This window comes from Pan troglodytes, chromosome 2, assembly GCF_028858775.2.
Source record: "Pan troglodytes isolate AG18354 chromosome 2, NHGRI_mPanTro3-v2.0_pri, whole genome shotgun sequence".
Taxonomy (NCBI): Eukaryota; Metazoa; Chordata; class Mammalia; order Primates; family Hominidae; genus Pan; species Pan troglodytes.
In genome coordinates this window covers 85878168-85903831 of record NC_086015.1, presented here as the reverse complement: position 1 = coordinate 85903831, position 25664 = coordinate 85878168, and the positions used below count along the sequence as shown (strand labels likewise).

The 25664-nt window shown below is 34.0% G+C and overlaps 1 protein-coding gene and 1 pseudogene across 1 annotated transcript in view; both read left to right on the top strand.

Annotated features, from left to right (window-relative positions):
- The window catches only part of GBE1 (1,4-alpha-glucan branching enzyme 1), a 275660-nt gene that overhangs the window by 141920 nt on the left and 108076 nt on the right, over positions 1-25664 (top strand). The window lies entirely within an intron of this gene.
- Positions 8199-9568, top strand: LOC104005640 (protein SET-like; annotated as a pseudogene).

The window sequence follows — 25664 nt, the reverse complement described above, 5'->3', positions numbered from 1 at the left end:
AGGTCAGGGGCCCGCCTCCATGAGGTCCTTCTTGCTGAGAGTGTCTCCCTGCAGAGTTCCTAGGTGTTGCTGTCCTCTCGTATACTGAGTCTCTGTGACTTTACACATGACATTTCCTTTCATTTGGAATGCACTCCCTCCTCTACTTTGCTTTATGGACTATCTTATATTTTAAGACCACATATCTTTCTTACCTTATAAGAAACTTTCATAGAAGATCTCCTGTCCCCATCCTCATTCCTGCCTGGTTGACATTCTTCCCGCCACCTCACTGCAACTCAATCAGGACGTTCCTTTTTTATTTAAATACTGTTTAAGTATAATCTACTTAAACAAATCTAATATTGTATAAATTACACTTCCCAAAATAAAAACCCTCCCCATTTTACTCTTTTTACTGGACCACATGTCATTTCAGCGACTTGCCTTTTGACTTTATTTCCATAGCATATGCTTGCGCTCAAATAAATGCTCGTTAACTATTAGAATTCTTTCTAAAATAAAAGTATATATACTAAGTGCTCTTTAAATTTCATATATTAAAACAAGATGGTCTGCCATTAATTTTGGCTCTTGTTATTAAAAATTATTTCCATGTCTTGGGAGGCTGAGGCAGGCGGATTACGAGGTCAGGAGTTCAAGACTAGTCTGGCCAACAGAGTGAAACCCCATCTCTACTAAAAATACAAAAAAATGGCCGGGCGTGGTGGCAGGTACCTGTAATCCCAACTACTCAGGAGGTTGAGGCAGGAGAATCACTTGAACCCGGGAGGTGGAGGGTGCAGTGAGCAGAGATCATGCCACTGCACTCTAGCCTAGATGACAGTGCGAGACTCCGTCTCAAAAAAAAAAATTATTTCCATGTCAAAAATAATTTGACCTTCTCATGCTGTCATATATGACAGCCTTTTAAATTGCTGTTTTATATCATTGATTTAATTTAGTTTCCTGAGGAATTTATGAAAGCAATATTTTTAAATAAAAATTATGATTTATTTTTAAATAAATTAATTTGCAAAGTATATATTTTTAAATATGGAGATATTTTAGCTCATAAATTTATATGTTTTTTAATGGTGATGACATTTTAATGCTACGCTTTTTAACTTACTATGAAATGGTTTTACTCTAAGAGATCTACAAAAAAAGGTAAAAAGAAAAACTTCATTTTAAATGTAAAATGGTGTTTTGTTTCCTCACATTAAAATGCATTTTAAAATGTCAAAATAAATGTGAAAAGCCAAAATTAAATCTCTTGGTCATATTTTTGAAAAGTGATAATTCTTTCTATTTTAATTAAGTCGCTAAAGAATTTTTAAATGTGAGTGTCTCCAACCTAGAGGATAATTTTAAAACAATTATGTATATAATTATTTGCTTTATAATTTTCTTCCATCCCACATAGTCATAATTTTGAGCCTTTATTTTAATGAGCCCCCATGAAATGATGTGTTAAGTGTTAATAATTTCCAACCTCCCATTTTATTTTCTCTTGATTAATGGAATCAATAAACAATTTATATTAAAATGCAAATGTGGACATATACACTCAAATGAAATAAATAATCTAATTGTCAGTTTTAAAAAATTAGCATGATAATCTGTAGTTGTACCCTTAATATATGTGAAATATGTTTCTTTTTATTCTAATTTCAACATGGACAGATATAGCAGAAGACCATAAAACCATTTTGTTCCATCTAAGTGAGAAAATGGTAGATTATCTTAACATATATGTATGTGTAGATATATTTACAAGATAAATTTGGATCAAGTTCATAAAGACTTGGATAATATGAAGGACAATTTTTTTTATAGAATGAATACTACATGCATAGTTTAGCCATGGTGCTGAGGGTCTGCAGAATATCGTTGTTATTCTTCTTTTTATAGGGCAGAGACAAATGCTAAATATATCGATATTATTGATGATTTTACCAGAGATCCCGTTTTAAAAATAAATGAATGAAAATTACATGTTCCTTGCAATAGATGACAAAATTATATAGTAATTTTCTGCATGTTTGCATTATTTTGATATAATTTAAAGAGTCATTTTTTAAAAAGAATCTCATATATAAGTTCAAAGGTACGGTGTTTCTTTTCTGGGTGTGTAGCAGTTTTTCAGGCTGAGAAAATGACTGATGAGTAGATTTATGAATCTACTCATAGAGCAAATATCACTAAAGGAACATCAATAACTTTAGCTCTAGTCTTAATTTTTCAAGTAAGTATGCAAGTAACTAAGTAATGCTTCTTTTTCAAGGACTTACTCTACATGTGTAAAATGAGAGTTGGCCTAAATTCATTTCTAACCTCTTAATACAAAGGGAGATTCAGGATAGGATATGCATCCTCAATGAAATTTCTGAACTGTGAGAGAAAAGTGAAGCAAAATGCCAAGGTGAAATGGCATGTGAGGAAACAGTTCCTGATTTAGAATGTCAAAGGCGAAAGAAACTTCTCACTGCTATTCAAAGTTTATTCCTCTTTGTCCTGCCTAAAAATTAACACGAAAATGATCCTCTTCAGTGGGATCATGTAGAATCATGGAGTGTGGAGTTGAGTTTTCTGAGGTCAACTAGGGATCACTTCTTTACAGTTTTTTCATGGTGTCTAATTTTCTGCAAGCTTTCTGGAAAACAATTTGTGAGTACTTACGTTAATAAGTCCTAGAGAATGATCATTGAATTATTAAATATAAGGTAATCTATTCTAAGGCTGTAGGCCAACTATAAGTTAAAAATGCTTTGTGCATTAAGATATTTCTTACAAGTTTATTAATTAGAAATCAGTGAAGATATTCTTCTAGAATGATGATCAAATTAAGACATTCTCAGATGAATGAAAACTAAGATAATTTGTTGCCAGCAGACTTATCTTAGAATGGTTAATGGACATTCTATGAAATGGAGAAGAAAAAATGGAAAGAGTAAAAGTATGGCTAAATACAATAAAGTTTCCTTCTCTTTAATTTTTAACTTATGTCACTGTGCAGACATCAAAATAACAGTAAAAGGATACTAGGAATAACTCTACATACATACATTTGGTAATTTAGATGAAATGGATCTATTTCTAAAAAAACGCTACCACAACTTACCAAATCTGAAATACTATAATTACCCTGTAACTGTTAATAAAATTTAATTTGTAACTTAAAAGCATGTAACATAGGTAAACCTACATGTACATGTGTTTTCAATGGACAGTTTTCTGAAACATTTGAAGAAGAATTCACACTAATCTAGTATAGATTCTTCCAGAAAAGAGAAAAAGAAGGAACACTACCCAATTCATTTTATGAAGCCAGTATTGCCCTAATATTAGAACCAGATAAAGATAGTAAGAAGAAGATAACTACGGGTCAATATTCCTCGTGAATTAGGAGCAAAATTCTTAACAAGATATTAGCAAATACAATTCAGCAATATATAAAAAGAATTATACACCGTAACCAAGTAGGGTTTATTCTAGAAATATTAAGCTTGTTTTGTATTTAAAATCCCAACACAGTAACAAGCTAAAGAAGAAAAAATTATATTAGTTGATGAAGAAAAAGTATTTTGCCAAATTAAACACCCATTTGAAATAAAATGGCTCAGAGTAATAGGAACAGAGGGGAACTGTCAAGTCTTAATAAAGAAGATCTGTTAAAAACTGAAATGTGACAATATACTTCGTGGCTAACGTCTACATTCTTTCTTTCTAACTTTGGGAACAAGACAAAGAAGTCCACTATCACCATTCTTATTTAACACAGTGCTGGGAATTCTGGCTAATGAAATAAAGCCAAAAATAAATAAAAAGAAAAGGAAATAAGACATAGAGATCAGAATGGATAAATAAAACTTTCCTTTCTCTTTGTGGTTGACATGATTGTATATATAGAATATAGAAAATACCAAGGAATCTAAACAAAACCCCTCCAGAATTTAATAAATGAGATGAGCAAGGTTGCAGTTGTATTTCTATATACTAGTAATGAACAGGTGGTTATTAAAATTAAAAAATATACTATTTATAAACACTTGTTTTCTCCCTCCTTCTCTCTTTCCCTTCCTACATCCCTCCCTTGAAGTTGTTTCTCTCTTAAAAGAGGTAGTAAGATGTAAATCCAATAAAATATATACAGGAATTTATAATGAAAACTATAAAACAGATGAAAGAAGAAAATTTATATAAATGGAGATGCATACTGTGTTCACAGATTGGACAACTCAAAGTAATAAAGATGTCATTTTTCTCCAAATCAAAAGCTGTTTAAGACAATTCCTATCAAATTCTTGGAAGACATTTTTACAGATGTAGACATAGAGATTATTTCAAAATTATATGGTAAGACAAACATTAGAACACTTAAAACAATCTTGTAAAAGTGGAATAAAGTGGGAGCAATCAGTCTCCCTAATTTTTAGTCTTATATAGTTATAGTAATCAAGACTGTGTGGTATCAGTGGAGGGATAGACATATTGATGGAACAGAATAGACAACCCAGAAATAGACCTACGCAAATATGCACAACTAATTTTTGACAAAAGTACAAAAGCATTTCAGTGGAGGAATGATAGACTTTTCAACAAATGATACCAGAGCTGTTGGACATCCATAGAAATAAACTTCAACCTAAATTTTCTACCTTATGCAAAAGTTTACTAAAATAGATTATAGATTAACATGTAAAATTTGAAAATGTTAGAAAAATAAAACTGGAGAAAATCTTCAGCTGTAGGATTAGTCAAAGAGTTCTTAGACTTGACATGAGAATACTGTCAATACAAGGAAAAATTGACAAATTGGAGTACTTCAAGATTGTGATATAAAGTTCTTGTTAAGATGATGAAATGACAAGCTAGAAACTCAGAGAAAATGTTTGCAAAGCACATACCCAAAGAGGTCTCAAATCCACAATACATAAATGTGTCAAAACGCTACAGATAAAATAATCATAAAATGGCGAGAAAACAGAATATGTAGATGGCCAATAAGCAGATGAAAATATATTCAACATCATTAGGGAAATGGATACTAAAACTACAATGAGATATCACTACATATCTATCAGACTGCTAAAATTAAAATAGTAACTACACCAAATGCTGGTGAGGATTCAAGAAGACTGGATCATTCCTGGTGTGCATGTAAAATACTATAATCACTGCAAAACAGTGTAGTAGTTTCTTGTAAAACTAAATATGCAGTTGTCGTACATGCCAGCAAGCAGTTGCACTCCTGCATATGTATTCCAGATAAATTAAAACTGTTTTCACACAAAAACATACACTTAAATGTTCATTGTAACTTTATTCATCATAGCCAGTACCTGAGAACAACCCACTTGTTCTTCAGTATATTAAACAGAGTGTAGTACATCCATATCATGGAGTACTACTTAGCAATAAAAATGAGTAATCTGTTAATACACACAACTTGAATGAATCTCCAGAGGATTATGTGGAGTAGCAAAAGCTCGTCCCCAAAGGGACATATTCCATTTTGTTTAATCCCATTTATATTATCATTCTTGTAGTGACAAAGAAATGGAGAAGAAATTAGTGTTTTCCAGGGCTGAGGGTGGTGGTGAGAAAACAGGAGTGCTCTGGATGCGACTATGAAAGGACAAGAGGATTCCTTCTAGTGATACAATTGCTCTGTATCTTGGCTGTATTGATGCCAATATCCTGGCTGTGATATTGTACCACAGTTTTCCAGATGTTATTTGGGGAAAATGGGTAAAGTGAACATGGTACCCCTCTGTATCATTTCTCATAACTGCATATAAATCTACAGCTTTCTCAAGATAAAAAGTTTAAGAATTTTGGTTTTGCATACAAATTCTAAAGCAGCTGGAAGAAAATATACCCACGATTAATAATTATTTAAGTATTCCCTCTTGAAGGCATTTGGCAGTAGTCTTCATTTTCAAAAACCTATTGACATAGCTAATATGTTTTCAAATAGATTCTTTATTTTTAAAACAATACAAAACTTTTTTTTTTTTGAGAAAAAAATCTCATTCTGTAACCTATGCTGGAGTACAGCTCACTGTAGCCTTGAGCTCCTGGGCCCTGGGCTCAAACGATTCTCCCGCCTCAGCCTCCCAAGTAGCTGGAACCACAGGCACATGCCACCACACCTAGCTAATTTTCCTTATTTATTTATTGAGATGGAATGTCACTCTGTCTCTCAGGCTGGAGTGCAATGGCATGATCTCTTGGCTCACTGCAACCTCTGCCTCCTGGGTTCAAGCGATTCTCCTGCCTCAGCCTCCTGAGTAGCTGGGGTTACAGGCACGTGCCACCATGCCCAGCTAATTTTTTGTATCTTTAGTAGAGAAGGGTTTTCACCATGTTGGCCAGGCTGGTCTGGATCTCTTGACCTTGTGATCTGCCCACCTCAGCCTCCCAAAGTGCTGGGATTATAGGCATGAGTCACCGTGCTGATTTTCCTTTTTTTTTTTTTTGTAGAAAAGAAGTCTCAAATTCCTGGGCTCAAGCAATACTCCCCACCCCAGCCCCCGCCTCGGCCTCCCACAGAGTTGGGATTGCAGGCATGAGCCACCATGTCTGGCCTCAAATAGATTCTTAAAAAGCAACTTGTATTTTAATTTAGTCAAATCAGGGACATCTGCTGCTTATGCAGTCACTTAGAACATCAATGCCAATTAAGAACATTTTGATTGAGAACTAATCTTCAATTTCACAGTTCAGAAATTATGGTAGGGTTTTTTCCCCCCTTAGATTAGATTGAGATATAGGGGACACACACCAAATTTATAGAGAAAGATATTTTAAAAATTGTTGACCTAGTAATATTAGATGAGATAGATGCTTTAAAAGTAATTGTGAAGCAAGAGTGGTGGTGTGCACCTGTAGTCCCAACTACTTGGGAGGCTGAGGCAGGAGGATCACTTGACCCCAGGAGTTTCAGGCTGCAGTGAGCCATGATTACACCACTGGACAACAGAGCCAGACCTGACTCTAAAAAAACAAAAAAAAGTAACTCAGATTTTGGGGTTCACTAAGCAACTTACCTTTGTTTCAGAGTTTATGAATGCTATCAGTAGTTTTAAGGGTTTTTTTTTTTGGTGTGTGTGTGTGAACACGTTTAGTTTTATTGTAACAAAGCTTGTACACTTTCAATGTTTAAAACTGAGCATCATCTTTCCTTTCCAGTGAAACAAAGAGAAAATTTAAAAATAAACAAGAACATAATTACAATAGAGAATGTTAATACCAAATAAGACCCTACAGGTTCTGCTGATTCTCCCACTGAGTGGCAGGGCCCAAGCCATCGTTAGGAGAGGATTTATTTTGAAAGTGTCATCTTAAACTGCAAGGATGTCTGTCAGATATCACAATTAAACATGCTAAAGGAGAAACCACATTGTCAAAATGCCCACTTAACCCACTGAAACGTCTCAAACTCACCCCTTGCTGACCTTCTATAACCCCATTTTTAAAGTTTTTTTTTCTTTTTTTAAACAAGAAAAAATAGACAGATACATGTTGGTATATGCTAGCTGTCCATATTCACACAGAGACACAGTGTGCTCTCTGATCCCAATATACAGAGAAAGGAGGAAAAAACTAGAATTGTATGCACTACTACACAGGGACTTAGCACCCTCCAGCTTCCAGTAGCGTGAAGGGAGCAGGTTTTTTCTTTTTTCCCACAGAGCTTGGGAGTGTTGATTCCATATAGTTCAGACAGGAAGGGATAAAAATGAATTTTGAACAGAAAGGGGTAGAGACTCTTTTCCTGTTCTATTCTGCTCAAGGTATTTTCTCCAAAATAAGTTGAGAATCATGGTGTAGAGAAAAGAGACCTCAAGAACAGGGTGACTGAGGACAAGATTAAAAAAAAAAAAAAAAAGACTGCAGCTTGCTCCCAAGGACTGGAGAACATTTTTAAAAAGGAAGGTTGGAATCCATCAGTGTTCTATTAGTCATCTTCTCCTTCATCCTCCTCTCTTTCCTCCCCTTCATCATCTTCATCTTCTTCACCTTCATCCTTATCCCCTACTTCATCAGTATCTTCTAATCTTTCCTCCTTTGCATCATCATCATCATCATCATCTTTTTCTCCTTTTCCTTCTTCATCATCCATATCAGGAACCAAGTAGTACTGTAATGGTTTTGGGCAAATATTGTCTTTGATGAACTCTCCTAACTCATCCACACCTGCATCAGAATAGTCAGCAAATCAGGTAAAGAAGCTCTCTGGACCACCTCCTGCTGTGGGACCGAAGGAGACATCTGCTCCTGCAGGCTTGCCTAAGAAGGGACAAGAAGAACAGTAAGAAGCAATTGAACACATTGATGAAGTACAAAATGAAATAGACAATGTGAGGAGATTTTGAAAGTCGAATAGAAATGTAACAAACTCCGCCAACCACTTTTTCAGAAGAGGTCAGAACTGATCGCCAACATCCCAAATTTGGGGGTAACAACATTTGTCAACCATCCACCAGTGTTCGCACTGCTTGGGGAGGAGGACGAAGATGCACTGCATTATTTGACCAGAGTTGAAGTGACAGAATTTGAAGATATTAAATCAGGTTACAGGATAGATTTTTATTTTGATGAAAATCCTTACTTTGAAAATAAAATTATTCCCAAAGAATTTCATCCTAATGAGCGTGGTGATCCATCTTCAAAGTCCACCGAAATCAAATGGAAATCTGGAATGGATTTGACGAAACATTAAAGTCAAACGCAGAATAAAGCCAGCAGGAAGAGGCAACATGAGGAACCAGAGAGCTTCTTTAAGTTTTTTTTTTTTTTTTTTTTTTAAAGGAGCATGGATTTAACACTGTAAGAGTGGCATGATTTTTAGTAGATACGTAATCTTGATAAAGTAAATGTCTTATGAACCATTCCTGCCTAAAAAGTTCTAATATTCCTATAATTTGAAAGTTTGTGTTCTTAAACTAGTGTTTGTCTCTTCCCACCACTGCTAATGTTTGCTTTTACTAGGCATGGTGTCAAAAATGCTTTTTTCCAATATGATTTCTCTTGAGGTTTTTCTTGTGTTTCTTCAGTATATCCTGGTTTTCATAATTCAAAAACTTGTCACATTGCTTGTGTTTGGATATTCCCTGACTCTTCATCAAAAAAGCATTTGCAAACTATGTCTTAGTTACATTTATTTCTTCTACTAACTAATGCTATTCATTATATGCTTGTATTTTACTTTGACATGCCCTCTTTATCAGCTTGAGAGCTGTCCAATTATAAACAATTCTCATCCTAAAAAATTCAGACTCTAGACTTGGAAAGGACCTCAATATTATAGTTTAATCTTTAGTCTTTTCTTTAGCATCCCTAATTCACCTTTCCCTTGAATGTCTTCAGAAGATGAAACTGATCTTGTAAGATAGCTTATTTCGTATTTGGATGGGTCTCTCCATTAGAAAATTCTTTTTTATATTGAGTTTAGAATCTGTCTACCAATTTGTAACCCATGGAAGCTCACAAAGTCGATCCAATCACTTTTCTACATCGTGTGCCTTTGAATATTATACCCTGGGCTGCTTCTATTTCCAGAGCTTGTATTTCCGTTTTCCCCCAATTGTTTTTCCTATTGCATTACTTGGTTTTGAATTCTTATTTATTAACAAACCTGAATTTGTCTATATCCCTCTTAAATGTGGAATACTGAACTGAATGTACTATACCAGATGAGTTCTGACTTTTCATATTATATTTTAGTCAGAAATTTCTTAGCCATTGCCCAGTACAGGAATGCATCCGCCACATCCTTGTTTGCTATTTTATACTTGAAAAGTGCAATTGTGTCAAAATATTTTCAGTGTATTAAGATTTGGTGCTGTTCTGTCTTCTAGACTCCTATAAATAATTTGTATACAAGGTAGCAGGGGAAAAAAATCACTCTTTAGTGACAATTTTTTTTTTTCTAACCTGACTTAATCTCCATTGAGAGTACTATAAAGATTACTTTTTTTTTTTAAAGCCCCAGTATATGTCTGGCAAAATCTTAAAATCAATCATTTAATTTAAATTGGATTTCAAAAGAAGGTCACTAGATGAAATCCCCTGCTGTAGTTAGTGAATGAAGGTTTATGTTAAAGGAGGGAAAGCCGACCACTTTTATGTTTTTAACGGGCTAAATTGGGAACTTGTCAGTGCTCACAATCCAGTTCTTCAAAATTATAAAACTAAACTTGAAAGCACCATGGTCACCTCTGACCCACTGTGGAACATGGTGCCCCCCATTGAAGAGGAAAGGGGTGCAGTTCTTTTCAAGTAGAGCCACCTGCAGTCACAGGTGTTCTCCGCAAGCCTTGGCGCTTCAGAGAGCTATGGTATTTTTGTTTCTGCCAGCCATTGTGATGACAGTACCTCTGAAGTTCCTGGGCCATATTCAAACCTTGTCTCTCAAAAGCCACATTAGAAATATATATGCCACCCCCAATTTCTCAAAAATGGTGTTCTTTTTCCTGTTTTAATAAGATAATCAACCTTCAAAGAGGTCTTTTCTTATGAAGTGTTTATGGATTATGAGAAACAAATGTAGACCTTTTGTTTATGAACATGGACAAAATTTTATTCACAAGAACATATTTATCTTCAACTACTTAGTACTCTTTCAACTTTAAAAGAGATACTTTTCAGTTTATTTTAAAACTATTGCCAAAGACTAGCAAGTGTCTGTAAAAGGATTTTTAAAATAATTCACTGATTAACATGCTGTATCAAAGGTCAAGGGGTTGTATCCTTGGATGATGATAGGGAGAGTTGCTGACTTAGTACTGCTGTTGCTCTAGGGAAAAACTCAAAATTTGAACCAGTGGGCCAGACATGTAGCATCATGTAGCATCAAAATAGTTGGAAAAGTAAGATAATTTGGAGAAGACTTTATACTTCAGAGCAATACTAATTTTTGTGTAATCCATTATTTTCTTGACACTTTCACATGTTTCTGTGCCTATTGCATTATTTCCTCACATTTGTATCTTTATTGATTTTAAATACCTTTTCACTCTTTTTTCCTCATTTATCCCTCTTGTAACTGGCTGTGAATAAATTTCAATCACATTTTTATGTTAGTAACAAGTCTGAGTGCCAAATTTGAGCTCTACGAGACTATATTGTGAGCAATTTATATGTTTACAATCTCTAACATCTGCACTAAAATGTTCTAATACTGCAATTCTTTCCAAAGTAGGTTTGACCATTAGCAACCAACAATATTAACAGTGAAACACTTTGTGAAGGTATAAATCAAAAGAGAAAATTTGTGAATAAGTGGGCTCTAGAAAAGGCAAGTTTAGGACTTTATGGCAACATAAAGTCCATGAGCTGCTTATGACAACATCCAAAGCTTTATTAACTTCACTAGTATATCAATAACAAGCAAAATAACAAAAGAAAGCAAAAAAGCAAAAACAAACAAAAACCAAAAAAAACCCCCAAAATCCTAGGGAGCAAACATTAGAAAATAAGATTTTAGAAGTATAGAAATATATTACCTGTAATCATTGGTATATTTTCCGTGTCTGAGAGTAAAATCTGACTTTAAAGTTTTTTTTGGCTTTGAGCAGTGTTTTTGAGGGTGAAGAGACAGACAGATGTAGACCAATGTTCCAGTCCTTCATTTGTTTGCCCAAGTGATTTTGGAAAATCACTTAATATCTGTTTCAGTTTCCTCATTAGTAATTAGGGGATAATAACTCCTTGAAGGGGTTGAGGATATGTCACCCCAAAATTGGCCACGTAGGCATATTACTGGTTTTGAGTTTTCAGTAAAAGTCACTTGAAAAACAGGCGCAAGAAGGACACTTTCATTCCCCTTTTTTCTTCCTGAAAGCAGATGTAACTCTTAAGAGCTGCCCTCCTTATGCCAGGAGGAAAGAAATGTTCTTATCACCAGAGGTGGGACTAGAGGATTCTGTACAAACAGACCTTGTTAAAAATAACTCTACTCTTCCTTTAGTGTCTCCATTTGTTTTAGTTGCTTTTCCATATTTGTGATTCTTCGTTCAACCCAGCCTATAAGCATTCAGGTTTTGCTACTTCTTTGAGTCAGCGTTTCCTTATGAAGGCTCTTATATTATGTAAATTTGTATGCTTTTCTCCTGTTAATCTGTCTTATGTCAATCTAACTCTCAGACTCAGCTGGATACCCTAAACAGGTAAAGGTAAAGATTTTGACTACCCTCTACCCTACCAAAAGTGTAGTGAGAAAATTAAATGTGATTATATGGATAAAGCACTGGACACATTATGGATTCCCAATAAAGGATAGTTTTCTCTTTTTTATCCCAGCATGCAGACTGCCAGCAGCCAAAGGGGAGAGGAAATCATCTTAAGGAGTTAACAGATATATCATAACTGACAGTTATTATCTCATGTATGTATTGTTTGGGGGTCATGGAATAATGTTGTGGGAAGTGTTCACAATGACAGTTCTACATGTCAGTGAAATAGCAAATATCACAAACGTATTCCGTGACCTTTAGTGAAGGTTGAAAGAGGTTTTGAAAATGTAATTTAGGAGGGCTTTTCTGAAAAGGAGAAAGATAGTGTTGCACAAATAAGCGGCTTTCCTAAATGCCTGATTTAATCAAGTAATAACATTCAGAATTTATATTTCTTAAATAAAATACTTCTCAAGAAGGGTTTTCAATGGAAGAAGCACCGTGGATTTAACTAGATGGTGCCTCCCCTTTCTTTCCTTGTGCAAAAGTACTGACATATGGCATAGCTCATAAGCAGAGATGACAGAGGAGGAGGTGGTAGGGTTGAGGTTACAAATTCCTTCTTATTGGAAATCAGTGGTTTAGCATAGGAAAGTTGAACACTGACCCAGACGACCCTTGATAGTTATATGAATAGTGACATGCTGACAAAGAGAACATCAGTTTCAGTGAGCATCCAGTTTAGTGACTTTCAACAACATGAATTTTGGTAAAAGTGGATTTAGTCCTAAGGACTTGTGGGGCTAATAAGCAGTTAATCTTAGATGAACAGGAGCATAACATTTCTTGTGTAAATCTGGCTCTTCTTATCTGTGATCTTCATTTATCTATACTTTTTATGCTGTCCTACAATAAAATTTAGAAAATAATAACAAATACAAAAAACTAATAAATGATAAAAATTCTAACATAAAAGTTGAATTAAAATAAAACTTAACTGTTGGGAAATTCAATTAGAAAAGAGTTAAGAAAAAAGAATTAAATTGTTACCAATTGCATAATGGATGACATTTTAGACTTGACTAAGGTCAAATAAAATGATTTTTAAACTGGGAAACATTTTGACAAAATTACATAAATAAGGTAATATTATGCAAAAGAAATTAAAGATAAAATACATAAATTTCAAATAATTAAAACAATATGACAAGGCAAAATGAATAGTTAGCAGAATTAATTGCCATATTTATTTATTTATTTTTTATTTTTGTTTTTATTTGTTTTTGAGATGGAATCTCGCTCTGTTGCCAGGCTGGAGTGCAGTGGCTCAATCTTGGCTCACTGTAACCTCTGACTCCCGAGTTCAAGTGATTCTCCTGCCTCAGCCTCCCAAGTAGCTGAGATTACAGGCGTGCGCCACCAAGCCCAGCTAACTTTTGTATTTTTAGTAGAGATGGGGTTTCACCATGTGGGCCAGGATGGTCCTGATCTCCTGACCTCATGATCCGCCCACCTTGGCCTCCCAAAGTGCTGGGATTACAGGTGTGAGCCACCACTCCTGGCCTGCCATATTTATTTTTTAAATAAACTTTATGAAGAGGTAAACAATAGTGTTTCCCCCATTTTTAGACAGCAATGACTATCAGTTCTAAAAAGAAACTTTTTTGAATAAAATAACAAGGCACTGTGAATTTTAAATCATTTTGTGAGGTCTAAACAACTTTTTCTTTTCTGTGCATGATTGACCAAAGTGAAGTGAATAAAACCATAAATGGCAATATGGTGTAGCCTGCAGAACAATGATATGTGTCATTCATTTCTTTAGTTTACAAATATTTACCGTATGGTTTCTAAGCACCAGGCCAGCTGCTAGGCTCTGGGAATACAGCAACAACTAAATAAATGTGACATCTGTACATCTACAGCATAGATTTATTATATTGAGGAAGATTGATAATCAATTTTAAAATGCTACATAATAGCACATAACTTGAAGTAAATAATAATAAACCACGAAAAGATCATAGTGTCACATAAATGCTAAGCAAAACATAACCAAAAGTGATATGGTTGGCAGAGTAACTGGGTGTCCAGAGAAGTCCTCTAAGAGATCATATTTGCGTGAAATCTAATTGACATTTGGCTAGGGTCTGACTCAAGGGAAGAGAATTCTAGGCAGAGAGTATAGCTGGTAAGAAATACCTGTGTCTGAAATGAGCTTGTCTGTGCTTCAAGAACAGAAAAAAGGGCACTATGGCTGGAGCTTAGTGGGCAGTAGTTGAAATATTAGACTGGATCAGATTATACTGGACCTGTAACCAGGACTGTGGACTGGATTTTATTCCAAGTGAAATCAGACTTTGTTAAATAGCGCAGGGTCTTCCTGCCTGGGCAGGATTTTGACCTGAACATAAATCATTATTCTCAGTCTGGCCATATACTGTACATTTGCAAATGGGCATGGACTTTGATGACAATGTATAGCACCTGGTGCATGGTTTTAGCAACTCCTCCTTGTCATTATATATGGAGAAAAACCCTAAAAGATTCCATGGAGCTTTAAAAAGTATATAACAGTTTAAAGAAGGCTCATTTTTAAAGCATAGACTGAATTCTCTAAATTTCATCAGATATCTTGATGTTTTGGGGAGCATAGACTTTTATTTCCTAGAGTGTGCATCACTAGCATTGTAAATGCAAGGTTTCTTCTAGTATTTTGTTTTGTTTTTTATAAACATATCAGTTTGCCTTTTACTCCGGAATATATTTGTTTTTATTTTACCATAGAATATCTGTGTAAATTGCTGGCAAGAAGCAGATATATGTAGTAGTTAGCAGCTTTGATTCTGCAATAAGAGACCTGAATTCATTGGCCAGCTGTGTGGGCATATGAATGTTACATACTAACAGTGGTAAAATGAGAATTTTAATTGCAGGGGTCTGCAAAGGATATTGCTTGTGGGCCAAGTGTGAGTGCTGCCTGTTTTTGTAAATAACGTTTTATTGAAATATAGCCATGCCCATTCCTTTACACATTGCCTGTGTCCTCTTTCTCCCTACCACAACTGAGTTGAGCCATGCAACGCTGAGACCTTACATGGCCACGAAGTCTAAAATGTTTTTTTCTAGCTCTGTACAAAAAAGTGTGCCAACCTCTATTATTAGGTGCACCTTTGAGGGTTATTGGGGGAATTACATGAAATAATTCATGCAAAGCACTCAGTACAAGGCCTGCCATTTATTTAGTAAGCATTCAATATATATTTGTAAGTATTAGAATTTTTACACATTCATTTTTTTACTGTCAAACAATCAAGTCAAATTGACTGTCATAAATATGCACTGTTCTGTGCGTTTCCATGTATCTTTAGAGGTAAAGTACCCAAGCTTGAGAAGTATTTGTTTAAGTAGCCATATTTTGGTGACACTTGGCCATTTCTGCATTAATAACATGCCTGGATGTTGGAACTTCTATTTTGGCCACTAGTTTATCCTTGATTCGGATATTATAAATTATATATATGTAAAAGTTTTTGGTTATATTAGAGCAATATGGGTAGATTGTTAAATTAATCATTGCAGAACCCTTTGAAAGTCTAGGCAGCAATGTGCAAATGCAAAATTTATAACTGGAGCAAACAAAAAGAAGCTGATGATTCCTTAAGGATACTGATGTTTTTGTGGTTTCTTCCTTTTGTTGTCGTCACCAGAGATTTATATTACATTTGGGGAAATTTTCAATATTTAATCATAAGCATTTTTATTCCAATGTAGGCCATACATTCACCAATATGAGCTTACTCTCACTAGAGGCTGGCCATATTTTTTTTTTGATTTAAAAAAAATTGAGGTATATGTTTGCATGAATGCCCATGTGTGTTAAAACTTCTAATAAACAATACAGGAAGATGATCAGTGAAGAGTTTAATGATTTTACTTCTTATAGTGTTAAACATGTTATGAAAGGTCTCTAAAGAGAAATTGTAAGCTGTGGGGGGAAAGGAAGAAAAGAAGAGGAAAATCTATTATTTGAACATTTCAGTTAAATAATTTCTTACTTAAGTTTTCCTCATGAAAATACCACTTTTGTAGGTTTCCAAAACGTATCATAATCATTGCTTATGTGACTTTATTTTAGTGAAGTAAAGAGTTTTGTTGTTCTTAATTTCCAGTTCCATTTCCAATGACTATGAAAACATTATTTAACTTTATATATTACTTTTCAGTTTGTTTATTTTTACTGCTTCAGAGTTAATGTTGTATTTAAAAGATAAATTAATCCCAGCAATTTGGGAGACCGAGGTGGGCAGATTGCTTCAGTCCAGGAGTTCAAGACCAGGCTAGGAAACATGACAAAACCCTGCCTCTACACAAAATACAAAAATTAGCCTGGCGTCGTGGTGCACTCCTGTCATCCCAGCTACTTGGGGGCTGAGGTGAGAGGATAACTTGAGCCCAGGAGGTCCAGGATGTAGTGAGATGAGATGGTGCCACTGCATATCAGCCTGGGCAAGAAAGTGAGACCCTTTCTCAAAAAAAAAAAAAAGAAAGAAAGAAAAGAAAAGTTAATATTTTATGTGAGTGTCTTAGCTTTCTATGTACATTATTAATTTAGTTCAGGTCAGTTTGTTTGAAACTAATATAAAGAAAAGGCACAAGATATGGTTCTTAACGTTTAGACAATAATTTATGATTACGTTGGGAAAACAGGACTTACTTGCATGAACCAGTTTGTCTCTTATTGTCTCTCACATGGCATTCATGTAAGAAATAAGAAGATTTTGTGAACCTTGTGCTGGGCTATCAATTGAGATTGTGGGATTCGGTGCTGGTTGAATTTGGTTTTATATTTTTGAGTGTGGATGTCATTTTTTTCAGGCCATTACTCTATCATTTTCTAAGGCACATTTAATGTCATAAACTTTTGTGTCTGTATTCTAGTAGAATATAGTGAATCATTCAAATTAGTCTGTATGCTAAAACTCAGAAATGTTAGCCTTGAATTAATTTTTCAGTTTAAATTTAAATTTATAGGCTGGGCATGGTGGCTCACGCCTGTAATCCCAGCACTTTGGGAGGCCGAGGTGGGTGGATCACTTGAGGTCAGAAGTTCAATACCAGCCTGGCCAACATGGTGAAACCCCATCTCTACTAAAAATACAAAAAATTAGCTGGGCGTGGTGGTAGGCGCCTGTAATCCCAGCTACTTGGGAGGCTGAGGCAAGAGAATTGCTTGAACCTGGGAGGCAGAGGTTGCAGGCAAGATTGCGCCACTGCACTCCAGCCTGGGTGACAGAGAGAGACTGTCTCAAAATAAAATAAAATAAATTTAAATTTATAAAAATATATAAGATGGAGATCAAATAATCTGGTACCCTCTTTTCAAAAATTATCACACTGATTTTCAGAGAGATTATCTGTTTATATACTGATTTTTCAAAATTGGCTAGAGCATAATTTTCTTGACTTCTAATTCAATGTTATTTCATTATATATTAAAAAAGCTTAGTTAATTTTCATTAAGTGAAGTAAGACATAATTTTCTCATGAAATTCATCAAGTCAGAGTACCTGATATCTTTATTTTTGCAAAATTTGTATATTTAATGAATTATAAGCAATTCCTGGGATTGCTTGACAGGCTTTTACATTTGCTTCTGCAATCAAGATTTAAGAAGGAAGAGAGGCTAACAAAGAGGAAAGGGAGAGAGGAGAAGAGGTTAGAAGAGGAAAACGGAAGGAAAGAGAATAAGAGACCATATGGATAGCTAGTTTAGGAATAGAGGAGCCACAGGGAGTAAGGAGGAAAGGAATGCATTCTCCAGGCAGAGAGTAAGCAGAGTCTGGGCTGAAGACGACAAGAATTGGGGCATGAGTCAGCCAAGAAAAGATGAGATTTGGTACAGAAGGAGTATTGAGTGGGAAGTTTCTAGATATGTATGCTGCTGGAAAGACTGTCTCAAAAGTATTTTCTTTGAATAGAAAAATTCTGGAGAAATGTGATTAAAACAAGAAAGAATAGTTAAGCATTATGTAGGGAGTCAGTCACACAAAATTAACACATAAAGAAAAATGTCCTTTTCTTATTTCTTCATCCTCTCTTCCTTTTATTTCTGAATGTTTCTGTCCCTCTGAAATTTGTATGTTGGAATTCTAATCTCTAAGGTGATGATATTAGGAAGTGGAGCCTTTGGGAGGGCTCCACGCTCTGAATGGGATTAGTGCTCTTAGAAAAGGGACCCCAGAGAGCTCCCTCACACTGTTTCTACCATGTGAAGATACAGTGAGAAGTGGGCACTTTGCACCTCGTAAGAGGACCCTCATCAGAATCTGACCATGCTGGCACCCTGATTTTGGACTTCCATCCTCCAGAACTATGAGGAATAAATTTTTGTTGTTTATAACCTACTCTGTCTATGGCAATTTGATATAGGAGCTTAAACTAAGACAAATGGTTAATTTAATAGATACCTTTCCACAAAATCTGATTTTGTTGACCATGTTGAATCTATCTTTAAAGGAAGTCCTATGTTAACGACTACACTAGTGAACTGATAGTATGTAATAAAAATATATTCCTGCTGTGCCTGTCAAAAGTGGATTGAGGGCTTTTCGGAACTAATGTAAGGTGATTTCCAATAACTTTGAATGAGTGTTATATTGTCCAATTTATCCTATGGGCTTCAACTTTCACTCTCACTTTCTGAGAAGCTTAGCTTCACTTCCTCAGAATAGATTAACTGTTTCTCTCTCAATACAGTCTCATACTCCCATATTTATTCTTTGTGTTATTAATCACTATTGTAATTAAATGTGTTTGTGTTAGTAGCTGTAAAATGTCTGTTTCTGCTGTTAGACCCTAAACTCCACACAAAGTGATACTTTGTATTTGCTATTCATAGCTGTGTCCCTAACACCTGGCATTGTGCCTGGTACAAAGCAGGTAGTTAAGAAATGCATATTGAATGTACAAATAGGTAAATAAAATAAAACTCTAGGAAAAATAAATGCTGAATTTAAAAAAGGGATTATTTAGCTTTGATGTTAGCTTAAACATGCTTATCTTTATGATTTATTTCAGTAAGAAAATCACAACTAATAGAACTCATTGATATATTACAGCCATAAATATAATTTATATGTAATATTTAAACAAATATTCAAAATTTGTTTATTATTTAATAGGAACTCTCATGGATTGGCAGTATGCCAAACACTGCCATCACGTTATACCCATTCCATTTAATCCCCATTCAGGAGGGTGCAGAAATTATCTTCCATTTTACGTTGTGGAAAACTGAGACTTAGAGAAGATTAATACAGCTAGTATGACCACATATTAAAATTATAGATATGTGGGAATTACAGGGTTTTAAAAGATGTTGTACCAGGACAATTGCCAAAAACAAGAAATAATTTTTAATGTAGTCATGCTGAATGTGGAGTATAAAATTGCAGTTAAGAGGTGAGGTTTTAGATTCAAAAGGTTGAGCTGCACCTGTACCTATTACCTGAGTGACCCAGGACATGGTTTTTTAACTTTTCTAAGCCTCAGTTTCCCAAACCATAAAATATCATTTCACAGCTTTATTAAATGAGGCTGTGTAACGGGTGGAGTCTGGAAGCTAGTAGACACTTGATGACTTTGAATTCCTTTTTCTTTTCTATATAATATCACATTTCCCCTTTCTATTCTGCTCCACTCCAGTCAGCCCATTGAAAGCTAGCTCCTTTTGCTTGTGGGAATGTATCCAAATATAATTAGAAACATATATATTATTTAGCAAAACTAGTGCAAATTCAAATACCATCGATGAGTGATGTTCGAATTTTAAATATAATCAATAGCAGACCCTATATATTTTCCTTGATTTCCCACTCCTAGAACACACACACACGCATGCATGTGCACACACACCATTCATTTTTTGAAGAACTAGGCGCCTCTATATTTTCACCTTTCCCTACCTCAATTGCTGTACAGCTAGTTTTTCCCAGTTCATCTCCTCTCTAAAATGCTTATCCATTTTTTGGTCTCGAAGTACATTGTTGCATCTTTAAAATAACTTCTGTAGTATTATCCTAAATATCTACATCTTTATATACATTATAATAGTGTTTTCCTTGAATATTGTCCTAAAATGTTGTTCTGAGGTGATAGTGAAGGAAAATCCTGTTGTAGTATATTTAAAGTCAGTAGTCTGTAAAATAATTGTTTCAGACTGGAATAAAAATCAGTTCCCAGATACTTTATGTTTGTATAAGATCTTTATTCTAATTTATTTTTTATGCTGATTAGAGCCGAGCACCATGGCTCAGGCCTATAATCCCAGCACTTTGGGAGGCTGATACTGTTTAGATGTATGTATCTCTGTAAGTTGCCTCAAGTCATCATTTAAAATAAAACTGGCTAAATATAAGTAAATAAATACATACACATAATTATAAATTTAAGTGAGATAATGGGAAATTATCAAATCGAGGGGTGTATTTTTTCAATCATAAAATTATTATAATAGCTTATTTAGTCATTTATTTATTTATTTATTTATTTATTTATTTGTTTGTTTGTTTTTGAGATGGAGTCTCACTCTGTCACCAGGCTGGAGTGCATTGGCACAATTGCGGCTCACTGCAACCTCCACCTCCCAGGTTCAAGCAATTCTCCTGCCTCAGCCTCCCAAGTAGCTGAGACTACAGGCATGCACCACCATGCCCAGATAAATTTTGTATATGGGGTTTCACCATGTTGGCCAGGATGATCTTGATCTCTTGACCTCGTGATCCACCCGCCTTGGCCTCCCAAAGTGCTGGGATTACAGGCATGAGCCACTGCACCCAGCCAATCGCTTATCTAAATATGATAGTTAATCTATTAGAAATAAATCAGAAGGGAAAAATGAAAAAGGAGTATATGAATTGTTAATGTTTCCAAACTTTTACCTTTAAAATAAGCTCTTTAAAGCTGATTACCAATTACGGTATTAATATGACATTTGTCATGATGTATATTACCTATGTTCAAGTCACTGCCACTTGATTTGAACTAGTCATTAGCTTTATTTTATAGATAAGGTAGAATTTTTTAAACTTGTTTGAAAAACATGGGTGTGTGTGTATATACCTATGTCTGTATGTATGTACAGTCATGTACCACATGACATTTTAACAAGCTACCACATATAAGATGGTGATCTCATAAGATGATAATACTGTGTTTTACTGTACCTTTTCTGTTTAGATGTACAAATACTTACCCTTGCATTACAATTGCCTCCAGTATTCAGTACAGTAACATGCTATACAGGTTTGTAGCCTAGGAGCAATATGCTATATACCATATAGCCTAGGTGTGTAGTAGTAGGCTCTCCCATCTAAGTTTACATAGGTGTGCTCTATTAGAGTGGGTTATTTTTTCTTTTACACTTGTCGTTTTCCGTCATATCAGACTAATAGCCTTCACTTTTGTTCTCACTGCTGTCCACTGTCAATTCCTACACACACACACACGCACACAAGCACACACACACACTTTATGTACATACACTCACAGTCACAGACACTTCAGGTTTGCCTTTTGCGAATCTTACTTGGCAGATAACCAATTTTTAGGAATGCAGGTTAAATTAGAGAAGAACATGACTTGGAAATTTCTCAAGTATTTTATTTTTTAGTAAAAGTCTAATTGGAATCATTTAGCCTTAAAAGCACCATATCATCCTTTTCTACTTATTTCCTAGAGAATACCTGATTGGAATTACATATAATACAAATAGAGTTAATTTTAATAAAGTATTTAATATGCTAAGTACAATTTAGGCCTTATGGGAAGAAAATGCTTTATTTTGTTAATGTATATAGATAACTGGAGCTCAGTGGATATAATCTGATTAAACAATATATTAATTTACATAAAATAAAGTTGCACAGAATAAAATCCAGAAAATTATGTGATATTGAAAAGAAAACTTCAAAACCATAATTTATAATTACCTACATTCTGAAATTTCTATTATTACAAATTTTTAGTAGTTGAATGAACAATTTGTCTCACTAGTTTTGTGCTACTCATTATCTAACAGTATTTGAAATTAATATATACAATAGCCTCTATATAATTCTCGTGTCTAAAATCCAGATACACTTTATTATTGATGATACTGTTATCTACTACTAGATATGAATTACTACTTTTCAATCATTTCAAGTTTTCTCTTAATTCCAATTGGCTGAGTTTGTAATGTAACTTATACAAATTATGAGCAAAACATAATATTTTTAATTGTTGGTTAATTTAATTAAAATTGATTAATTCTTTTAATTTTTAAAAATAAACCAGGTAGTTTGATGTTACCTGTTATTATATTAAACATTGACATTTTAGAATACCTTTGTAAAAATGTCATTTTTATTATAATTTGAGACTTTTTTTGGCATTCTATACCTTTCTCATTTTTCCTCACAATCTACTGCCTCGATTGAAATACATAGATCAAAACATGAGGTTTTTGATTCGTGGTTTTATGATGTACTGTTTAATACCCATTCAGCCTAAAAGCCTATGGAATATCTAAGAGGAACATCATTTTTTCCTTTATTTTTTTTGATATTTAGCCATTGCTTAGTAATGTCCCTTATTTATTAATATACAATATTAGTAGATTTAGTAACATCCAGTGAACTAAGTTGCAAATTTTGAAAATCTCAGAGGTATTTTTGGACCACAAATAAATAGAACATTAGGCAAATAAGCTTGGATTACAAAATGTAACGTCATTAAATAAATGTCATTATATTTGATTATAGTTGCTCACTGAGAAAATTTGTCTATGTTTCATTATAAAGATTATTGGCAGAATGTAAGACAATCAACAGTTTTTGATTTTAGGGATATTTCCTAAAAACCTTAATATTGGAATTATCTGTGTGTGACAAAATTTCCTTAATAAATCCTCATTACTTGATTACAGGTTGAATATTTCAGACATCTAAGCCAATTAGAATCGTGATTGTTTTGATTGCCAGAAATCCTTAAATGTATGTATTATCCATCGATGTATTCAGTTTCTATATTAGGCACCTTTGACTTAAACATTTTTTTAGTGGTTTATGATTCAAAAGAAAGTCAACTGCATTTCATTATTTTTTTTCTGGATATTACAGATTTTGTTTTGCTCCAAAAAATAAATTGGGAGTGTGCTAATCAATTGACTATGCACAGTGTGAATAGCACAGTGCTAGTTTCTAATATATGTGTTAATTACTTTAAGATATAAAGCTAAGAGCTAAAATGGGTTACTTCTTAAACACATTCATTGTGACCAATGAGATATATATATATATTTTTTGAGAGATATATATATTTTTTGAGATATATATATATTTTTGAGATATATATATATTTGACATCACCATCTAAAAGTTAGCATCTAGATCCTCCAATTGTTCAGAAATTAGGCTTCTGGACAGTAAGTGGTTTGTAAAGACAGGCTATAAAAGCTGTAAGCCAATGGAGTAATCTAAGTCCTGGCTTGTCTGTTGGAACGCACCAAAATAAAACTGTGTCTTAAATTCTGCTGTATATTTTTATGAGATTCTAATCAACTGGATATATCAACTGTGTTATGGGCTGTTTGATGCCATTTTGAGGTAGAAAAAGTAAATTGCCTTTTTTATTGTACTTTTTACCAGACATTGTCATACTCTGACTCAAGGCAAACCATTCAGTTGAGGTGATTCAGTTCATTTACTACTAGAGAGAACACTGAACAATATTTCTAATTCAGTCACAATCTGGAATAATTCATAACTCCTCTTTCTCTCAACACCCCAAAAAAGGAAAAATGGAATTTATGAGCTTTGAATTTGGAAATTATGAGAGTAGAAATAATATTGAACATCTTTCAGAAATCAGTATTTTCACTGGTGACGTATTCTTTAAGCTTGCTCTATTTCAAAGACAAATCTTAGATTCAGTGATCTAGTTCATTCCTGTATGAGATTATTGTTTTCATTCTCCATGTGACTGCTGGAGGGTAGGGTGCAGAACAGGGTACCTCTGCTGGATGTCCTTACATACTTGGATCTTTAATGTATATTTGAGAATCTTCCACTTGATTTTGAGGTCTGGGTATCTGTGACACAAAATGATTAGGGAAGAAGTTTTTTCTCCAGTAATGTGTCCTAAGTATTTTATAATTATATACAAAAAGGTTGTGCTTTTGTGCAGAAAATTTAACATAGCATAACTAAGACTACTATCCTTAGAAACTGACAATTCATTTTTTCTTATGCAACAAAGGCTAGTTATTTATAAAATGTTACCCTTATAAGACTAGTTATTTTTTGCATAACTGATACAAATAATCTAGTTTTAGAAAATCGACTTAGTGGGGAGGGATAGCATTTGGAGATATACCTAATGTTAAATGATGAGTTACTGGGTGCAGCACACCAACATGGTGCATGTATACATATGTAACTAACTTGCATGTTGTGCACATGTACCCTAAAACTTAAAGTATAATAAAAAAAAAAAAGAAAATTGACTTAGCCAGAGAATTAATACTTTTAACTTTTGCTTTGCACTTGCTGCTACTAATTTTAAATTTTATATTTGGCTTTTTCCTAGATCCATTTCCTGATATTTGGTTAAAAAATAAAATTTCTAAATTTTTATTCTTTACTATTTTGTCCTACATAGTTTACTCTCATAAAATTTTGTCTAATTGTATTTCATTAATGATTCATAAAATATAAAAGAAATTAAAAGCACTAGAAATTTGACTTATCACTTTAATCTTGTAGTAGTTTTTAAAAGACTTTATGATTTTCAGACAATGTGTAAGAGTATTTCAGAGATCTGAAGAATAGAATACAGTTTCTAACTCATGAGAACTTTTTAATTAGGTGCTCCATTGTCACTATTGTTTCTTTTCTGATTATCACAGGAATTTTTTTGTTGTTCATACATGCTAAGAATCTGTCTACTAACATAGTTATTCCCAAATGTGTCTTTTTATTTTAAGATTTTAAACACAGTTTATTTCCTGTTTTGGTCAAGAGTAGAATAGATTAAATATTGTAGTAAAAGGAATCAACAGGACTTGCATTACCTTTGACTTTAGTGAAACCTGCTGTGACACTGGGCAATTCTTTCTATTCAGTGATCAGGTTCACATCCTTTCCCTCTTCTGTGTTTCACTGAATTGCAATATAATTCACTTATCTTTCCCTTTACTTAGAAGAGTATATTCTTTTCAAAAAATTATTTTCAAAGGATTATTTGTATGCAATTTTATTCAAGTCTTCTTTCTGAAATTCTCATATAGCAAACTTGTTACAAAATATCGACATATGCTTGGGGACAGGGAACTCTCTGTATCTTCCTTTCAATTTTGCTGTGAATCTAAAACTCTGAAAAATAAAATTTATTAATTATAAGAAAACTATAAACAATATGGTAATGAAAATTCCTATGCAAAATAGAGTGATTTTGATT